A 22,075-nucleotide genomic window follows, 5' to 3' on the forward strand; every position below is an offset into this window, starting at 1 on the left:
AAATTCTAACGTCAGGTCAATTTTCCTGTCGTCACATTATTGTTAACGTCATAAAATTTAATGAGGCCCTTCTCGGCACAGCCAATAAATTTCCTCCGTGTTATATTAATATTACATTAGTTACATAATATATCTCACTGACGAAATAACTGGATATCAGGCCGAATATGTGATATGAAATAGAGGACATTTTCGATAAGACAAGTAATGTTTAGCAAATATAATTACATGTTATACGTGGACGTTTTAAAATCACCATGGTGCCTTCAAAACAAAACTATGAATTAATGAAATCACATAGTAATACTTTCAAGGATGGATTTTCAAATAATGGTTCGTTACATCGTGGCTTTGTGGTTTTCGTTGTACATTGTAGCATTCCAACAGGCTACATTCACTTAGGTTTCAGTCGATTATTGCACATTAGACTTTCATTTTTAATGTGAAACAATCGAGTTCGTTGAAATATTGATGTCCCTGTGATGGCTTTGCTGACGAAATGGCGAAGTTGGAATGATTTAAAATGTGAGCGAGGAAGGTGTTTGTGTAATGTGTGAGTTTTGTAGGAGACGTAATAAGCCTTCTATTCAATTATCGTATACCTGCAGTCCACACGAAGCTGAGTAGAGCTATGTGGACATACTTACATGACGTCGAGAGTGGAGTGATAAAAGTTCAATTAACAGCTGTGGTGAGATGCTATCCGCAAAACGACATTGATGGTAAATTCTGCGCATCTCTGCGCCAAACTGGAAGTGCATACTTAGTCAAAGTCTGTGCCAGATCGAGCAGTCGTCTCTCAAACGCATCAGGTCACGTATACCGCAGTATAACGATCAGCACAGATTATATACTCTCTCAGTACCTCAGATTACGCTCTTATTCATAGTCTGATTTGTATCTTTACAGGGTTTTATAGGATTGGTTGTCGTTCGGATTTCAATTGCACTATTTCAGGTGTGTTCACTGCAGCTATGACAAATGTGGAAAACACAGAAGATTTACTGCCATTGAAGTGGGTTTTTTTTTATTCCCAAGGTATCAAATTTAATTAAGGTATCTAATAAACATCAAAAGTATTGACGAACGATCATATCTTATATAAACGTGTTTAGGGTAAAAGAAACGAACCACTTTATCAAGGCTTTATTTTGAAATTACAATTAAGTTCCATGCATTTTGTTACAGTTAACCCGTTCACCCGAATGATACCACACATTAAAACGTCAATAACTAAGACTAAAAATAAGCAAATTCACAGTACCCTGTAGATCTTCGAGATGTATTACATAGCAATTGGATTCCTCGTTTAATCCGTTTGGTTTGACGTCACACAATTCCGAAAAAAAAATCAACAAGGTGTGCGCTCTTTTTAACACCCACGAAGTCTTAATTCTTTTATTAATTATCTTCATTATATATTTAGGTTTAGTTGATCATGTTAACAATGAGAACTGCTGGTAGTATCTACACTGAATATGCATTGCTGAAACATTGAATTAGCAATTGACGAAGTCTAGTGTCGCATAAGTACGCATGTCTGTAACACATTTTCTAAAATGGAATGGACTCGTCCATACAGAAATTAAATATAATTTCGGCACTCTTTATCAAGTGATTAAGACATTTTACAGATTGATCGACTCTTAACAGAGTTGAATGAACGTTATCAAATTGATTTTGAAAACTTTTACTGGCCTCTGACTAGAATCTTCGGTTAGTGTATTAAATGTTTATTGTTATGACGGTGTGCCAGGAATTGTGATTGTGGTTTTATTCTTTATATTTTGAATTTGACACTGCTTTGAAAGAGGTTGATTTAGTGTTTATTAGTTAAGGTAGATTTAATGAATGTACGACATCTGTATTAATTTTTAGAAACAATCATTATAATCTTTTATTGAATATTATCACACCCAATGATTTGATATTTTGAAGTTGCCTTTCTAAAACTACTATAGTCTTTTATAGCGTGCTATATATGCCACTAATATAAACTTTCTGTCAGTGTCTTGAAGGTGTCAAACACTCTTACTAGACAGCCACAATTCCCCAGAAGTGGATAACCTAAACTAATAACAAATATAAGCATAGTGGAGCGCCTTGGGTATCACCGCACGGCCAGCTTGTCTGACCGCCCAATAACCGCCGACATGAGTTACGGTACGGATGGTCACTAGAGGGCTAGTTATGTCTATTCTCTGTCTGCCGGAACTAATCAACACAAATAATTCTTTATGTTGCAATTCATAGAGAGCTCGGCTACAAATAACTACAATAAATAATAGTTTTCAAAGCGTGGATATGCCATGTCCTTAATAGCAATTCATTGATTTTTATATCACATTAATAACAAAATATATAGTAAAAACGGAAATGATCGTAGCACAAAACTATTTATCTGAAGAAGGTGCGTGAATTCAGTTTTAGTGGAATATGTTAAAATTACGCATCACGTATGACAGTCACCCTATCGGCGCACGAATTAGCTGGGTGTTACTGAACGCGGGAAATCATTTTCTCATTGAATATGGCTTTGAATGGTGATAAATTAGGATTTCATTGGTTTCAATTTGACTTCACGTGCAATACTGGAGACGAAATCGTAAAAGCGTGAGTTATAACCTGTTCCGTTATTTGATAAATGTAAATTTAAATGAATTGGCGCGGGATGATCATGTGTATATTCAATTATTGATAGGAGTGCATGGGTACTGATCACATCGACAGGGGGCAATAGAGCGCTTCATTACATGGAAGAATAAATATGTCATCAAAACAATTATTATTCGATAAATTTAAATTGTAATTATTGTCAACATCATAGATCAACCCAATAAAATGACTTGTTTAAGAATATAAAAATATCTTGAATATTCTTTTTATTTTATATCAATTCTTCAACATGATTAACATTGCATGTTATGTTTTAATGATACCCGCCCGGTTATATTATAGTCTAAAAGTCGACCATTCAGTTTGGATAAGGTTGTGAAGATGTGTTTTTGGATAATGTGTCTGCTCAAGGACATAAAACCCAACAAAAACACCCAATAGAAGGTTGTACCGACATCAAACCAAACGTCATATACAAGTTGTACGACATTTGTATTGCACTTAGGGTGTGATAGATGTGTTTATGATCATTACAAGGTTTATTCACGAATGCTAATGAATGCCAATACTATATCTGTATACGGTTCTGATAAGCGACGGCCCCGATTATCATGGACATTTGCATGCTGGAATTTTTAAGCACCAAAACCACAGAGATATGAAATGCCTAAAGGTAGCGATTTTTTTACAAGAATGTTTCTATATAAAAAGGAAACTACCTTTGAGCGTGCCCGTTATTGAATGCAAGACAGAGAATGGGAATGAGGGTACCGGCACCAATTTGTAGATTAGGCGCTCAGGGACCACACAACGTAAAGTGGAATCATCCTTTCATTTGCAGACTGCACATGTAATACACTACAACAATACTCTGATTTGCAATAACTACTGGATTATATATGTATCGTGTAATTGATCACTACGTAAAATTAAAGAAGTTTAAACAACTTTTGCGGTAAATTACACGATATCGCTTCAATTATAGGTAGTTCAGACGAAAATATCTTATGAGAAAACATACCATCTATCATCTATCAGAAACCTTACGTAGAAACCATAGCAACTAAAATGCGGTCGTCCTGTGTGACACGTATGGTATGCTAGTGTAGAGGAAAATGACCTTGGAAACCAACGTCCACATTCATGTCCGATCGAACCATTGTCACCTGGGTGAATTGCGTCTTATAGAGTACGGTTCGACCATTTGGGGTTCCACATAAATATGTAAATATATATGTCAACCATTAGCATTTTCCATTGCAATTTCGAGTCATTGTGAAAAAAACAACGGATCACCATATACCACGGTCATATGCACACTACATGTTAATTATGAAAAATAATCAAGTACCCAGAATCACCTTATCAGCACCTACTCAAGGCTACATGTTTCATCAATGCATACTGATGTCTCTATGGTACAGATGCCCGAGTACAGTCCAATCATACCAGGCTCTCAAATGATACCGTAGTTCTTTGTTATTCTAGTTAGTGATAACTGATGCGTTAATTAAGCGGATTGGTTGTGGCTCATAGCACTTTACTCCCTTGTTGTGTAGTAAGACATTTTCAGACATCACAGCCCTATGATATCGTAGGATACAAGCATATTAGTATCCTAAATAGCGGACATAACGTTAACACATACTCTACTATGTTGTAATTAATGAGGGTTGAGTGTTTTGTCTTTCGTACCTCTACACATAAAGAGCCGCCTAGACTTTAAAGCAACAGCAGAAAATGGTCGATAAGACGTCAACACGTTTGTTTATATATATAAATCTTTGTAAATTACAGAACAATGCAACATTGATATGTAACATATTGCTTTAGGAACTAGTGATACAATAAATATGGACTATGAGTTGGCTGTATAGGACACATAACAGGAGTTAACAGCAGTTACAGTTTGATAACTTAGTTCTTGTTATGATCGTATGAAGGTCCTACTCGTTTGTATTTGCTTATACTCACAAGGGTTTGGTTTTACCTCACCAGCTCAGTAGGTTTAAAATGTTTACGATACCTGACCAAAAACATACAAACATGTTGCTGAAAACACTGATATAAACAATACTTGATCCAGAAAGTAATCAGAAAAAAGTACTTGGCTGGAAATTCTAGATGGACTGTTTTGGCTTATCAAACTTCACATGATTCAATAGCTTGTAACAGTAGGAATACTATATTGAGGACAGCTTGCCTTGTAATAGTGGAGGAGTACTTTTATTGAGGACAGCTTGCCTTGTAATAGTGGAGGAGTACTATATTGAGGACAGCTTGCCTTGTAATAGTGGAGGAATACTATATTGAGGACAGCTTGCCTTGTATAGTAGGGGAGTACTATATTGAGGACAGCTTGCCTTGTAATAGTGGGGAGTACTATATTGAGGACAGCTTGCCTTGTAATAGTAGGGGAGTACTATATATTGGGGACAGCTTGCCTTGTAATAGTAGGGGAGTACTATATTGAGGACAGCTTGCCTTGTAATAGTGGAGGAGTACTATATTGAGGACAGCTTGCCTTGTAATAGTGGAGGAGTACTATATTGAGGACAGCTTGCCTTGTAATAGTGGGGGAGTACTATATTGAGGACAGCTTGCCTTGTAATAGTGGAGGAGTACTATATTGAGGACAAGCTTGCCTTGTAATAGTGGGGGTACTATATTGAGGACAGCTTGCCTTGTGTATAGTGGAGGAATTACTATGTTGAGGACAGCTTGCCTTGATATAGTGAAGGGAAGAGTACTATATTGATGGACAGCTTGCCTTGTAATAGTGGAGGAGTACTATGTTGAGGACAGCTTGCTTGTAATAGTGGGGGAGTACTATATTGAGGACAGCTTGCCTTGTAATAGTGGGGGAGTACTATATTGAGGACAGCTTGCCTTGTAATAGTGGGAGTGGAGGAGTACTATATTGAGGACAGCTTGCCTTGTAATAGTGGAGGAGTACTATATTGAGGACAGCTTGCCTTGTATAAGTGGGGGAGTACTATATTGAGGACAGCTTGCCTTGTAATAGTGGAGGAGTACTATATTGAGGACAGCTTGCCTTGTATAGTGGAGGAGTACTATATTGAGGACAGCTTGCCTTGTAATAGTGGAGGAGTACTATATTGAGGACAGTTTGCCTTGTAATAGTGGAGGAGTACTATATTGAGGACAGCTTGCCTTGTAATAGTGGAGGAGTACTATATTGAGGACAGCTTGCCTTGTAATAGTGGAGGAGTACTATATTGAGGACAGCTTGCCTTGTAATAGTAGAGGAGTACTATATTGAGGACAGCTTGCCTTGTAATAGTGGAGGAGTACTATATTGAGGACAGCTTGCCTTGTAATAGTGGGGAGTACTATATTGAGGACAGCTTGCCTTGTAATAGTAGGGGAGTACTATATTGAGGACAGCTTGCCTTGTAATAGTAGGGGAGTACTATATTGAGGACAGCTTGCCTTGTAATAGTAGGGGAGTACTATATTGAGGACAGCTTGCCTTGTAATAGTAGGGGAGTACTATATTGAGGACAGCTTGCCTTGTAATAGTGGGGGAGTACTATATTGAGGACAGCTTGCCTTGTATAGTAGGGGAGTACTATATTGAGGACAGCTTGCCTTGTATAGTAGGGGAGTACTATATTGAGGACAGCTTGCCTTGTAATAGTAGGGGAGTACTATATTGAGGACAGCTTGCCTTGTAATAGTGGAGGAGTACTATATTGAGGACAGCTTGCCTTGTAATAGTAGGAGGAGTACTATATTGAGGACAGCTTGCCTTGTAATAGTAGGAGGAGTACTATATTGAGGACAGCTTGCCTTGTAATAGTGGGGGAGTACTATATTGAGGACAGCTTGCCTTGTATAGTAGGGGAGTACTATATTGAGGACAGCTTGCCTTGTAATAGTGGAGGAGTACTATATTGAGGACAGCTTGCCTTGTAATAGTAGGGGAGTACTATATTGAGGACAGCTTGCCTTGTAATAGTAGGGGAGTACTATATTGAGGACAGGCTTGCCTTGTAATAGTGGGGAGTACTATATTGAGGACAGCTTGCCTTGTATAGTGGGATATATTGAGGACAGCTTGCCTTGTATAGTAGGGGAGTACTATATTGAGGACAGCTTGCCTTGTAATAGTAGGGAGTACTATATTGAGGACAGCTTGCCTTGTAATAGTGGGGAGTACTATATTGAGGACAGCTTGCCTTGTATAGTAGGAGAGTACTATATTGAGGACAGCTTGCCTTGTAATAGTGGGGAGTACTATATTGAGGACAGCTTGCCTTGTATAGTGGGGAGTATATATTGAGGACAGCTTGCCTTGTATAGTAGGGGAGTACTATATTGAGGACAGCTTGCCTTGTAATAGTAGGGGAGTACTATATTGAGGACAGCTTGCCTTGTAATAGTAGGGAGTACTATATATTGAGGACAGCTTGCCTTGTAATAGTGGAGGAATACTATATTAAGGACAGCTTGCCTTGTAATAGTGGAGGAGTACTATATTGAGGACAGCTTGCCTTGTAATAGTGGGGGAGTACTATATTGAGGACAGCTTGCCTTGTAATAGTGGAGGAGTACTATATTGAGGACAGCTTGCCTTGTAATAGTGGAGATACTATATTGAGGACAGCTTGCCTTGTAATAGTGGGAGTACTATATTGAGGACAGTTTGCCTTGTAATAGTGGAGGAGTACTATATTGAGGACAGCTTGCCTTGTAATAGTGGAGGAGTACTATATTGAGGACAGCTTGCCTTGTAATAGTGGAGGAGTACTATATTGAGGACAGCTTGCCTTGTAATAGTGGGGGAGTACTATATTGAGGACAGCTTGCCTTGTAATAGTGGAGGAGTACTATATTGAGGACAGCTTGCCTTGTAATAGTGAGGAATACTATATTGAGGACAGTTGCCTTTAGGATACTATATTGAGACAGCTGTTGTATAGTGGAGGAGTACTATATTGAGGACAGCTTGCCTTGTATAGTGGAGGAGTACTATATTGAGGACAGCTTGCCTTGTATAGTGAGGGAGTACTATATTGAGACAGCTTGCCTTGTAGTGGAGAGTACTATATTGTAGAGCTATTGAGGACAGCTTGCCTTGTAATAGTGGAGGAGTACTATATTGAGGACAGCTTGCCTTGTAATAGTGGAGGAGTACTATATTGAGGACAGCTTGCCTTGTATAGTGGAGGAGTACTATATTGAGGACAGCCTGCCTTGTAATAGTGGAGGAATACTATATTGAGGACAGCTTGCCTTGTATAGTGGAGGGACTATATTGAGCTTGCCTTGTAATAGTGGAGGAGTACTATATTGAGGACAGCTTGCCTTGTAATAGTGGAGGAGTACTATATTGAGGACAGCTTGCCTTGTAATAGTGGAGGAGTACTATATTGAGGACAGCTTGCCTTGTAATAGTGGAGGAGTACTATATTGAGGACAGCTTGCCTTGTAATAGTGGAGGAGTACTATGTTGAGGACAGCTTGCCTTGTAATAGTGGAGGAGTACTATATTGAGGACAGCTTGCCTTGTAATAGTGGAGGAGTACTATATTGAGGACAGCTTGCCTTGTATAGTGGAGGAGTACTATATTGAGGACAGCTTGCCTTGTATAGTGGAGGAGTACTATATTGAGGACAGCTTGCCTTGTAATAGTGGAGGAGTACTATATTGAGGACAGCTTGCCTTGTATATAGTGGAGGAGTACTATATTGAGGACAGCTTGCCTTGTATAGTAGGGGAGTACTATATTGAGGACAGCTTGCCTTGTAATAGTGGAGGAGTACTATATTGAGGACAGCTTGCCTTGTAATAGTGGAGGAGTACTATATTGAGGACAGCTTGCCTTGTAATAGTGGAGGAGTACTATATTGAGGACAGCTTGCCTTGTAATAGTAGGAGGAGTACTATATTGAGGACAGCTTGCCTTGTAATAGTGGAGGAGTACTATATTGAGGACAGCTTGCCTTGTAATAGTGGAGGAGTACTATATTGAGGACAGCTTGCCTTGTATAGTAGGGGAGTACTATATTGAGGACAGCTTGCCTTGTATAGTAGGGGAGTACTATATTGAGGACAGCTTGCCTTGTAATAGTAGGGGAGTACTATATTGAGGACAGCTTGCCTTGTATAGTAGGGGAGTACTATATTGAGGACAGCTTGCCTTGTATAGTAGGGGAGTACTATATTGAGGACAGCTTGCCTTGTAATAGTAGGGGAGTACTATATTGAGGACAGCTTGCCTTGTAATAGTAGGGGAGTACTATATTGAGGACAGTTGCCTTGTATAGTGGGAGTACTATATTGGGACAGCTTGCCTTGTATAGTAGGGGAGTACTATATTGAGGACAGCTTGCCTTGTAATAGTGGAGGAGTACTATATTGAGGACAGCTTGCCTTGTAATAGTGGAGGAGTACTATATTGAGGACAGCTTGCCTTGTATAGTGGAGGAGTACTATATTGAGGACAGCTTGCCTTGTAATAGTGGAGGAATACTATATTGAGGACAGCTTGCCTTGTAATAGTGGAGGAGTACTATATTGAGGACAGCTTGCCTTGTAATAGTGGAGGAGTACTATATTGAGGACAGCTTGCCTTGTAATAGTGGAGGAATACTATATTGAGGACAGCTTGCCTTGTATAGTAGGAGGAGTACTATATTGAGGACAGCTTGCCTTGTAATAGTAGGGGAGTACTATATTGAGGACAGCTTGCCTTGTAATATAGTAGGGTAGTACTATATTGAGGACAGCTTGCCTTGTAATAGTAGGGGAGTACTATATTGAGGACAGCTTGCCTTGTAATAGTGGAGGAGTACTATATTGAGGACAGCTTGCCTTGTAATAGTGGAGGAGTACTATATTGAGGACAGCTTGCCTTGTAATAGTGGAGGAGTACTATATTGAGGACAGCTTGCCTTGTAATAGTAGGGGAGTACTATATTGAGGACAGCTTGCCTTGTAATAGTGGAGGAGTACTATATTGAGGACAGCTTGCCTTGTATAGTGGAGGAGTACTATATTGAGGACAGCTTGCCTTGTATAGTAGAGGGGAGTACTATGTTGAGGACAGCTTGCCTTGTAATAGTGGAGGAATACTATATTGAGGACAGCTTGCCTTGTGTAATAGTAGAGGAATACTATATTGAGGACAGTTTGCCTTGTAATAGTGGAGGAATACTATATTGAGGACAGCTTGCCTTGTAATAGTGGAGGAGTACTATATTGATGACAGCTTGCCTTGTAATAGTGGAGGAATACTATATTGAGGACAGTTTGCCTTGTAATAGTGGAGGAGTACTATATTGAGGACAGCTTGCCTTGTAATAGTGGAGGAATACTATATTGAGGACAGCTTGCCTTGTATAGTGGAGGAGTACTATATTGAGGACAGCTTGCCTTGTATAGTGGAGGAATACTATGTTGAGGACAGCTTGCCTTGTATAGTGGAGGAGTACTATATTGAGGACAGCTTGCCTTGTAATAGTGGAGGAATACTATGGTGAGGACAGTTTGCCTTGTAATAGTGAAGGAGTACTATATTGAGGACAGTTTGCCTTGTAATAGTGGAGGAGTACTATATTGAGGACATCTTAACTTGTTATAGTGGGAGTACTATGTTGAAGACATGCAGTATGGAATCCAGTGGGGGGCATGTTTGTCTCAACTTTAAAACAAAAATAAAAATAATTTCAATATCATCGCTATAAACCTATATCGTTGACGTGGCTCAATGCCTACAAATTTTCACTAGAAGTCAACTTTGGGGAATGCTTTGTTTATAAAATCAATAGAATGGTAATATACATTTTTAAACATTTATTATGCTTTCGAAACAAACGATTTAAGACGTAAAATGATAAATTGTACATGGAAACAAACGATACTATAAAAAATGATGCATTCCTAATTCCAGATACGGCGGTTCATCACCTCGTGCTGTAGGTTGGCTGTACGTAATAGGTCCCTGCACGTCATGTTTACATTAATATCAACCGAAAATACATTATCATGGCAGATCAATACTGTATCTATACCAATACAGTACATCAAGGATTTGGTCCCAGTTACAATGACTTCACTTTCTGATAAATATCTCCAGAAACAGCTTTTTGTCTCAAATGCTTTTTAAACGTTTAGGGTTTTCTATATCCTGGTAGTTATCGTTGATTTTGACTTCCCAAGCGCAGCATTTTCGCTTTTCTTTCATTTCATTATTCAATGAAGCCCCATAAAGAAATGCCAAGAGATACTGAAAGGTGATTACTGAGTACATATCTCATTCGTGTTCTTGTTAGTTGTAGATAAAATGCATAATCCAACGGTAAATATCAAACAAACCCGCAATTAATTAGAATGAAGATTTACGATCGAAATCGTCTTAACTTTAAAGCTTAGTATTAAGGGTGCTGCATTTTATTTGGCCAGTGAAATGTTTCTTAATCATTTTCTTCCAATTGTAGTAAGAAGTCATTTCAACATCAATGAAAAGACTAAGAATGAACAATATGATGCTATGAAATAGTAATGTTCTGGTTAAGAATACATACTTTTAAGAAAAATTATTGATGAAAAAATATTTTTTAACATTCAGTTCCGTCTTTGAAATGTTATGTTTTGTCATAATAATTTAACATCCATCTAATATTCAGGTGAGTGACACAGGTTCTCTGGGCCTCTTGCTTTTATAACTAAATACCGTACCCACATCAGTTGACGTGTGATAACTGTTGTAAATGTAGATTGTTCGTGGCGTGATATCATTGACTCCTATCGACGCTATAGTACTATCCCGATGCAGCATACCAGCTATTTAGCATTACAACGCAACAGAAAGCAGAAAGACTTTTAAGAAGAATTAAAACCATGTAAAATGAAAACATTTCAAGTTATAGTTGTACACCGTTTTACGAAAGTAGCATGATTATTACTGAAATGGAGTTTTACTATAATAATCATTTCCCTAAATTTGTGATTAACCATGACATAAATTGGGGAATAAATCTTATATATAAAATGTAGTTCGTTCGTAGCAGTAACGAGATGTGAACTATGAAATCGGAATGACGGACAATGGAGGCAAGGGATTTGGGTACGAGATGCAAGGCTCCATCAGCTGGCGTAGTATTGCACAGCCATGGCGTCAGGCCCCATAGCACCACTCCACCAATGGAGACATATACTGAAATATTATGGAAGTCTAAAAGTTTGTCGAGTCGTTTATCTGAATTAAAGTAAGATTTGATATGTCAGGTTAACTTCAGTGGAATCGATTACATTCCCGAGGACTGAAAAAGCGCTGATGTCTGCTTTGGGACCGGCCAAGCAGATAAGACATATACACTAAAACCGAACCTAGCTACTTTTATTTCTTTCCGCTTCAGGTTTTATGTTCCTTGATATATTTGTAATTAGGAAACTGCAACGGAAAACAGTTTTCTATTTCCCGTGAGTATTTGAAGCTCTTCGAATGTAATTTGTTATTGTATAGAAATAAAATTATAACGACTCGCGCTAAACAGTCGGTGCTAATTTCATTTATTTCCTTTTGGATCCAATTTAAAGTATATGTTTCAAATTTTAACCCAGCAATATATACAAAGACAACTACTGGTTCAACAGTTAGTATGAGTATATACATTGGTTGTTATAGTCTGAATATATATTTCACCCGGAGAGACTCACGTGTGATCGCTGAAAGGGGGAAAGAGGAAATTATTAAGAATGTAGAAGTTCATATGAGAAAATACTGCTAACATCGTATGCATGTACTACACAAAGTAAGTTTGACACTTTGGCTGTCGTCTTATCGTAGAATGTTGACTGATATGCAATGTCTTTGGTGTGAATCGTGTCTGGGAACTGCCTGTCTTTAATGAAGTTTGTCAATTATTTTGGCATGAAACGCAAAGTTATCAATAATTCTTGTCTGTACATGATTGTCTTCGCACATCTACAGTTAGGGCGAAGCTTGATGAGGTAAATTAAACACGTTGTTTGTATAATCTCCATAATTTGATAAAAATGTAACTTAAAAACATGTTTTCTTGCAATATTACGATAGTTTCTCGAAGAACCATTAAAGATAGAAATGTTTTTTACATTTAAGGAGTTTCCGTACGAAGTGAAGACTGTAAAATATGACACCCATTAAAATCATTATGCCATTTACAAGGACTTTCGAATTACAAGCCCTAAATGCATTTCATTTTGCTTACATTTTATCATAGGGAACTTCACCGCCTGTGTTGGAACATTGAAGTAGTTTATATGTACCATATATGGTTATGATTTATTGTTGTTATATCCTCAATGATTAATTTTAATTGATTGTTTTTTCTTTAGAAAATAATGAACATTAAGTTAAACCTTATAATTTAATTTGATCCCGTAAAATTCCGAATTACATCAGCTAATCAGAGAAACGTTACAAACAGTGACGTCATATTTCCAAGCCAATGGAAATACTCGTTACAAGTGAAATTCATTATATGCCAATATTAATGAAAATGAAAAAGAAAATCATGTTTCGTTTAATTTGTTTTTATTGAACATTAAAATGAATACAGACGTTTGTTGTGTATATAAAATTAATCATCAAGGATAGAAAACTGAGCATTGGTTTAACCATTAACAATGCTACATTATATCATTATCATTTGAACTCATGCCACTTGTAAATTCAAACACTGTTTTGATTTTTCAAACAACCTAGCGTGAATTCTGTCATAGGTTTAAGCAGAATAGTGTGATGAGTACTTCCGATAGACGTATAACTTTTGATGACAATTGAGGTCCGACCTCATCCTGAAATATAATGCTATATTCGCCCAGGCGTCAGTCACTAAATCAGGCAGAAATATAAAACACTGCGGTCCCACTTGACAGACCAATCTTGCTGTATAGCTTTGGTATCAGAATGTTATTATTCTTCCCAGATGGACTCGCTGCCACTCTATATAAATCATGTCTTGTTGAAGTAGAACCGACTTTACATGAAAAACGATATTTCAATATTTTTTTAAAATTCTTAATGCTATGACTCATTCCTTTGATAATAAAAGAATTACTGTATTAACAAAACTACAGATGAACTTCAAAATCCATATACTTAAAAACATTATCATTAATTAGTTTTTATGACCCCAATCGTGATACATGTAGTTAATCATCGGTAGTAGAAGCAAAACCATGATTTATTCCTTAGATATATCAGAAAGATAAGTACTGGGGAGCTGTCGAAATAGTTGTAGTCTAGTATAACAGGAATGCTAACATATAATGTAGTTTAATAAAATGAAATAAAAAGACAACATTTTAACACAACAGGTGTAGGACTGAAATCTGCCCCTATGATAGATTAAAAAAATAATTTCCTCCCTTAAGTAACGCTTTCTTAATTAAAAAAAGTCATCGTATGTCGGGGAACTGACCATTTGGAATATTTGTTTCGAAGTACAGATAACCAGAAATAGACTGTAAAATGTGTAAACTGTATTAAATAATAAGGTGTCGTGTTTCTCATGGTAAAATCTACTTTTCATAGTGAAACGTATGTATTGTAATATGGGTTGCAGTCAGGCGATGGATAGATATCCTTATCCCAGAAATTTCCCTTGTGATGATTCCCATCAGCAGTAAAATGAAGTATCTATGTGAAGGTAGCATATCATTTCCAACATAGTGTATTCCTATCTATTTACACCAGACGTAAATAAGTTCTATTTCATTATTTTAATTTCAATATAACATGAGTTTAGATCGAAATGTACGATACATGTTGGAGCGCGATTATTGTTACAAGTATGTGTAAATTATACAGCGTGATTAAGATATATGAATTATATTAACAACAATTTGTTTGAAACGTTATTGCTCCAGTTAAATAAAATTTCCATGATATTTACTTTTCTACACTTACAATCGATCAATCGGTATTTAAGCATACACATTGAAGGTTTTTATCCCAATACGGTGAAATATAACTCTATCTGTACCATAAGATTTATTCGACATACTATCTATCCAGTATGATGTAATTCTATGACATCAGATTGTTAACGTTTTACAATAAGATACAAGAATGCAGTAGATTTCCCAAAAGACAGAATATCTAGCAATATAATCCTCTATCCCACACCGGCATGCTCCGAAAATTTCTAAATGGAAATCAGAGTGTTTCAATAAATACCAAACGTATCAAAGAATGTGGGGACGCTTTTAACAGTTATATTAAACAAGATGACATCGATTCAATTACCCTGGATGTAATCTCCGTCACACAAAGAAAAGATCGCTGTCACTACGTGTAACTTTTGCTCTTGATAGATCTAACAGTAACGCGGTGGTCAAGTCCTTGTGGTCCGTTTACAGTCACAATGTATTTTACCATATGTTGTACAAAGTCTAATAGCATTGTCTGATTGTGACAAGGTCGATCAGATATCGGTTTACACATAAATAAACCTAATTGATGCATAACGTTGTATAACATGTCATAAAAAGGGATGTCAGGAAAAAACATTTTTTTGAAATCGAGTATACCCAACACCGGAATTTTGCATGACTCTGAAATAAGACCTCCTTTATAAATATATTAACAATATTTATATTTAGATTTACAATCTGAAACGCAGAAATTTGACAACTACGATACATTAGGGGTGATATTTCATTGACCCCTTCTTCATTCTACATATGTTCATAAATTGTCATCTTGTTTGTGTATGTTATTATAGTTATTAAAATGTATTTGGAGTTTTTTTTTAATAAATTGGGCAACTTGTGACCAGTCCCATTGTATATATTTCAGACAAATTAATTTTTAAATCGAATACGGACGATTCCTTAGATATGATAATTTTAATAGTATATTTTCTGTAAAAAAAAACAATTTTAACTTGTTTACTAAATGACATGAGGTTATAACCTATTCATACATTCATGATTCGATACCAACCACAATATCTATGGACTTTGTTAATATTATGTCTTTTCAAATGCAAAGCTACATTTTCACTATAACGCCTATGGATAGAGGTTAAACCTTGAATCAGATTGTTATAAAGGTTAGAGAATGTATTGAGAACATTAAGTACTACCAGTTTTTGCATTGTATGAATATTCGGTATTTTCTTAAAGGGACAATTCAGTCTAAGAGAGCATTAAAAATTTGCACTTAGATCGGGAAAGACCCAGTTCTAATGAAAACTAAATCAGTCGGTTTTATTGGTATGCCAGAAAAGCCCATGGTGGTAAAATGCGTGTGAAATATTCAAACTCGTTCGCTGTCCGCCATTATACATTGTGGTCGAACATCTTGTATGCCGAACCCTGACCCTTGCTCGTAGAGTAATGCTACTTTTGTCTAGAACTGCTCAAATCACTCTGACAGTAGAGTGTTCACCTTATAAGGTGAATTGTTTTGTTTAAAAACTCATTTTATCACCTCCACAGTGGTTATGTAGTTTATTTGTTTAACGTGCGTGACTTTGGCTCGGATATGGGTACAGTATACATATTGTACCTGCTTAATCGTCGATCAACGATTTGTAATTACAACGGTATCAATTAAAATACTAAAAAATGACGTGGAATTTGTCAATATTTTATGTTATATGTTTCATAAGAAATGTAGAACAATACATTTATGCCATATTTTGCTTCTTGGATATGTAAAAGAATTAGCCTGAGTGAATTTTCCTTTTAAAATATTATATATTTATTTTTAATAATATTACATGATTTGGTAAGAGCAATGAAACAATGCTTGATAATGAAAAACGTCATGCCAACACGTTTATGGTTTTATCTTAGATAAACGTCACTCTGTCCAGATGTCGGTTGAAAATGTGCCAAAAAGTACTAAAAGACTCTTTCCTATGTTATCTTTCTATTTATCAAAGGCTTTTCTCCTTCATGCTATCTCTATCTTTTCAGGGACCAAAGTGTTCAAGAGACATCATACGTTTCAAGAAGATATATATGTTGTTGATGTGGTCTATTTTTGTGTATCATACATAATTTGTATACACGCTGATCACATACTGGTAACATTAACTCTGTCTAGCCTACATTTGTAGATCTCAATGTATCTAAGACTCTATCTAAAGCATATTCTTGCCTATTGGCAGTTCACATTGTATGTCTTCTGCGACATATACATGATTATCTGTGTGGTTTAATAAGATGAAACACTTCTTAATTATTTCCAGGCATTTCGAAAAAATTATGTAGATTTAATGCCCGTGCATAAATAATAAATTAATTAATAAAATATTGCAAAAAATATTTTATATTAAGATCCTAAAGAAGTATATACCTAAAACGTTGTTAAAATTCAGAAGCTATTGACAAGGAAACTCATTGAATCTTCCATCGCGAAGTAGGATTTTAAATAAAATTAAAACCATCATATAATAATGTCCGTTTAAAAAGATTGAAAAAAATTCAACACTTCCTGTATTTATCAAGCGTCTGTTACAATCTTCCAATTTATAATCATCACTTACTTTCCGGTGCATTGTCTTCATTTATGACATAAAAAGTAAGTGTTTCTACATTTATTTCATTTATGAACGTTTTCCCATACTAACTGTACACCATTCATCTTAATTATCAATGCGTTGTTTGATATAGCGCTACACACTCTCCTTTGTCTCGTTATATTAACACCACACCACAGTGTCCATACGACTACAAAAACAATCAAGTCATCATCTGCTATTTGTTATGAAATATTTCAGAACAAATGGACGATCGACTGCCGAGTATCTGTTTTAGAATATTAAATTAATCAGATTTTAAAACGAATTATAACGGAGATATGGAGATGAATAGCCGGTGTTCTGGAAATAGACAGTGCAACCACCAAGATCGCCTACACTTTTAAAATGTCAGTGGCTACACTTGTATTGTAGCGACACGCCAAGTACACGTTGTTCTTGAAGCTGAGGATTACCCTCTAAGAAAACCCGTATGGTTTTACCATCCATCGATGTAAAGATATGAGTAATCAGAATACATATTGGTCTAGACAATATAGTTCTTCCGGTCAATATTGTAAAGATAGTACAAAACTGAGTCCATATAAAGAAGAAAGTCATATATTATGAAAGAAGACTCAGAGCAATTCATTCAAAATAGATGACTACCGATGGCGTTAAATATCATTAACTGTCGCTAACTTTTTTGAATACTTTATTACTGAAAAATACAAGCGTAATTCCGAAGAGTGTTTTCAGGGGTTTCAATCAACAGTTAACTATTTTTCTCATCGACGTGGAAATATTTATTAATTAAATATCGTGTGAAGATTAGTAAATACATTTTTTGTAAAGCATTTCAAAGAATGATAGTACATATACTAGGCTGGTGTGACACGTTACTTTACCCCATAGGTAAATACATTGCTTTCGACGCAGTTTAAAACATAACATTGAAATGTTATATGTTATATACAATAATTCACTGTATATCAATATCGGAATACCGACGGTTACGTCTAAGTGCATCTAATTGTAACTTGATTTTGTTGTAAGTAATGTTTTATTTGACCTACTATATAAATCTAGACTACGTTAAGAATAAATATAAAATAACGCTGTACGCTGAACGATTGATATTTCATGTGCATTTTTCTATATCACAAATATTAAATAGTGTTATTTTTTAAAATTTGACACAATTCGATGATTCAGTATCTATAGCATTGCAAACATTTAGCCAAAAGTCGAAGATAAACGACCAAATATATAACTGTATTTAAAGCGAACGTCAGCCTTTATCTAGGAATGTGCATAGGTCAACAAGCTGAACTAAGATAGAATAGGATAAACACAATGCAAAGATAAACCAGGAATATCTAATTATTCCACATTTTAGGACCAAAAGGGTATCCAATGCAGACAAATTTTATTATGGTATAACATATATATATATTCAATGGATTAATTTTCTCTCATATTCAAATAGATTTTTACTTTTTGTTTAAAATTTCATACCATTTGTTTATACACATGATTTCAAGCTTTATCGCACAGAGAAAACATGACAACATATTGTTGAGCGACATAGTGATACGAAAATATTCAATATATCCAATGTAACTTTAATGACAATGTTCTAATTTACATATGTCGCACACAGACATTCATATGTTCCAACATGTTTTCATTGCGGTACAATCTAGCCGTGGCCTCGTAGTATTCTTCCACGCATGCTTAACAATAAATATGGTAACTAGTCTAGAATCACGTTCGCTACAAGGTCATAGTACTAATTCGTCCGATAGATATCGGTTCAGCAGATATTTTCAGCAGAAAGTGGCCATAAAACGATCGAACTTTGAGACAACTATCGTGTTATTCTTACTATAGGCAGTAACGATTAACCTTGGTGTGTTAGCTTGATAGCCAAGGTTTCTATAGCATAGAAAAGAAATTTTGTATAATTCATGGTACGATAATTCCTGTCTATAGTATATGCCGGGAAAGGGCAAAAGTAGGCAAGTTGCCATTTATGAAAATGTGTACACAGATTATATGTTCTGTATTGTTCATAACGCACACAATTTCGTCTAGCCCGTGTACTGGCCGATTATAATCTGGACAGCGTGTATCTCAGCATACCATTCACACCCAAAATAGTCTATAGCCTGCAGCTGATCCGACAAAACATGATTGAATTTAGAGGTTTCAGCTACTGGTAGGTTATCAAATTGTGTATTCACTTAATGTACATATTAAAGGTATATTATCCGTACTTTTCGTACTCAAAAATACAAAAAAATACCCACTTGGAGCTTTTAATATTATATTCACCATAAAAATACTTATATTTTGAGAATTACAATACTTAAAACGCATAGGTGGTTTTAATTCTACAAGTACAAATTAGATCTGAAAATGGATTTTGGCAGTACTGGAAAAGCTGAGTATATTTTCATTTACAGCGCAGTGAAATGAGTCTTATGATGAATCCATGAAGCCAAGTTGTGATCTATAATTCCATTTCATATTGTTGTTCAGTGCATGAATTCTGTGTTGTAATTTGTGTTTATGAGACATCATACAGTTGAATGATTTCAAGCTTAATCAATAATACCTGATGATTTTCAATACATTTCTGTAAAAGAACTAGAATGTCAAAATAAAATTTTCGTCCAGTTATGGCACATATACCTTTAATATAAATAATCTTTATGTAAATATTTAAGTGTATATTCTTGTTATTTAAAAAAAATTGTAATTTACACAGCACATAAAAATTAATAAATCTTTTTGTAAGAGGTGGTAAATAATGGAAAGGATGGAACACGTCGATTGCTGTAGGAATTATTAATGGTGTATTAAATAGTATCCAAATATCGAAGTAAACATTGATACAATATAACAAAATCAAATCAATTGTGCTATTAAAACTCATGAATGTTCAAAGTTATTCAAGTTCGTGGGTATACATTAAAACCCTTTTAAATAGTTTTAGTATGAATACACTGTAAGAAATTCAGCTAAGAGGATGAACTCAGGAATTTATCGTGGAATCTTGTCGGGTTTTGTTTTAAGTACAACGAAATCAGCAGCGTACTAATCAATGACCTAAATCACCTATCTTCATATGTTGTAAATATGTGTGTGTTTATTTCCTTCTCTAACCGTTCGTATCATCAAGGCCATCGATATCTGCTTACCATATGCCTATAATCTCTAGCATGCTTATCAGTTTCGCTCGGCTAAATTGCACATTTGTGTATTCTAAAGTTTTACTAACACAGAGTCAATATCGACATCATGATAAAACTAAACAATAAGACCGACCACTCTCTTATCCATCTGCATAATATTCTCTTTATAGCTTGGGAAGTGGTACAATTTTGTAAGTACATTTTAAATATAAAATATTATGGACTGAGGAATTTTTCGCGCTGAAACGTCCTAATCGTAATTAGCGAAAATTTCTGTCTCGTGTAAATTTTCACGTTTACAATAACATATCTAAGATGTAACAACTAGTACATTTGTGTCAATACCACCGCGCCAGATGATCATTTGTTAGAATATGTAACCTATAATTGCTCATTAAAATAATTGGGACTAAACATACTGTGAAATAATATAAATGTCATGAGGAAAACCAATGGCAATATCATACCAAACTGAATATTCCTAATGAACCGATACAGAGAGGAAGTTTCATAAAACGTCAATTACAGTTGTTACAAACACCAAATATTAGTTAGGAATGTTGCGGTATTTGAATTCCGGATTGAAGCCTTAATTTTCGCTCTCTTTTTAATGTTTCTTCAAATAACGAATTGACAGATTCTGTTATAGGCAATGTTAGATAGTAACAAATATTTATTATCAAAACTAGAAATAACTAATTTAATAAGTTGAAAAAAAATCAATAATATTCTATTGCAGCTATGTCACATCCAATTTCACCCCAGATGATTACTTTGAATTAATTTATAACTAAATTGAAATATAATACTATTGATAATGAAATAGGAACTTTATATAACAGCTGTTGAAGTTATGATATCCCTTTGAAAGGATTTAAATATATATGTTATCTAAAGTAAAATATACTGTTTAACATTATCTCTGTGCGGTATATTTTTATAATTTAACGACAGCTATTTCCAATTAATCTAGACATGTGCATGGTTGACATTTGCGTCATTTATTTCCTCTATATCTGTATAACGTATATAGTTTATACACTTATAATTGAGGAAAGAACTGAAGTAAAACTTAAGATACTAATAGCAAAACATTAACTTTAAACTGTACTTCAACAATTACCTGTGAGCATTTGCACAATGTTTGAACCATCAGTTTTAATATTTTCATGTAGTTCTAAATCCCGAAGAATTTCTCAATAAATATATAGTACGTTTTTTAAGCTACTCAGCGTCAATATGGTGCTGTCAAATTCTCAAACACTACATGCGATATCAAGAAACGTCTGTCAATATTCAAGAGGAAGTGTGTGGTTCTTTCTCAGATTGTTATTTGGTTCTGGAGCTGTAAATATTCCTAAATATTACGCGTTTATAATTCATTTCTGAGCAACCCATTGTTAAAAGCGAATGTATTATTACAATACTTGAGTGTACAAGCACGTCATTTAGTGACCGACCTCAAATAAAGAGAGTAAAAAACGCAAGGTCAACTGTATAAACACACAAATTAACCTCGATCTGACTAGATTGTAACGGTTTTCCGAGGTTTGTATTCCAACTGATTCCATTAGCAAGTCTTATTTCTTTCCAGTGTCAGAAGTTCTAACAAAGATCGTTCTCCATCGATAAGACATTAACCTTCAATGTTCCCCAGCCACCAAAGGTCAGAATTAAACGGACAGAGTGCATCACGACCTAGTCATTGATGTTTTCCCTTATAGAACGCACCTACATAATGCATGGGATTAAATTAAAGTAATGCCAATGTT

General features: G+C 35.4%; 1 protein-coding gene across 1 annotated transcript in view; it reads right to left on the reverse strand.

Moving 5' to 3' along the window:
* Positions 1-22,075, reverse strand: part of LOC138322847 (neuronal acetylcholine receptor subunit alpha-3-like) — a 79,344-nt gene that overhangs the window by 55,874 nt on the left and 1,395 nt on the right. The gene's annotated exons all lie outside the window — the stretch shown is intronic.

This window comes from Argopecten irradians, chromosome 5 (genome assembly GCF_041381155.1).
Source record: "Argopecten irradians isolate NY chromosome 5, Ai_NY, whole genome shotgun sequence".
In the NCBI taxonomy this organism is placed as follows: domain Eukaryota; kingdom Metazoa; phylum Mollusca; class Bivalvia; order Pectinida; family Pectinidae; genus Argopecten; species Argopecten irradians.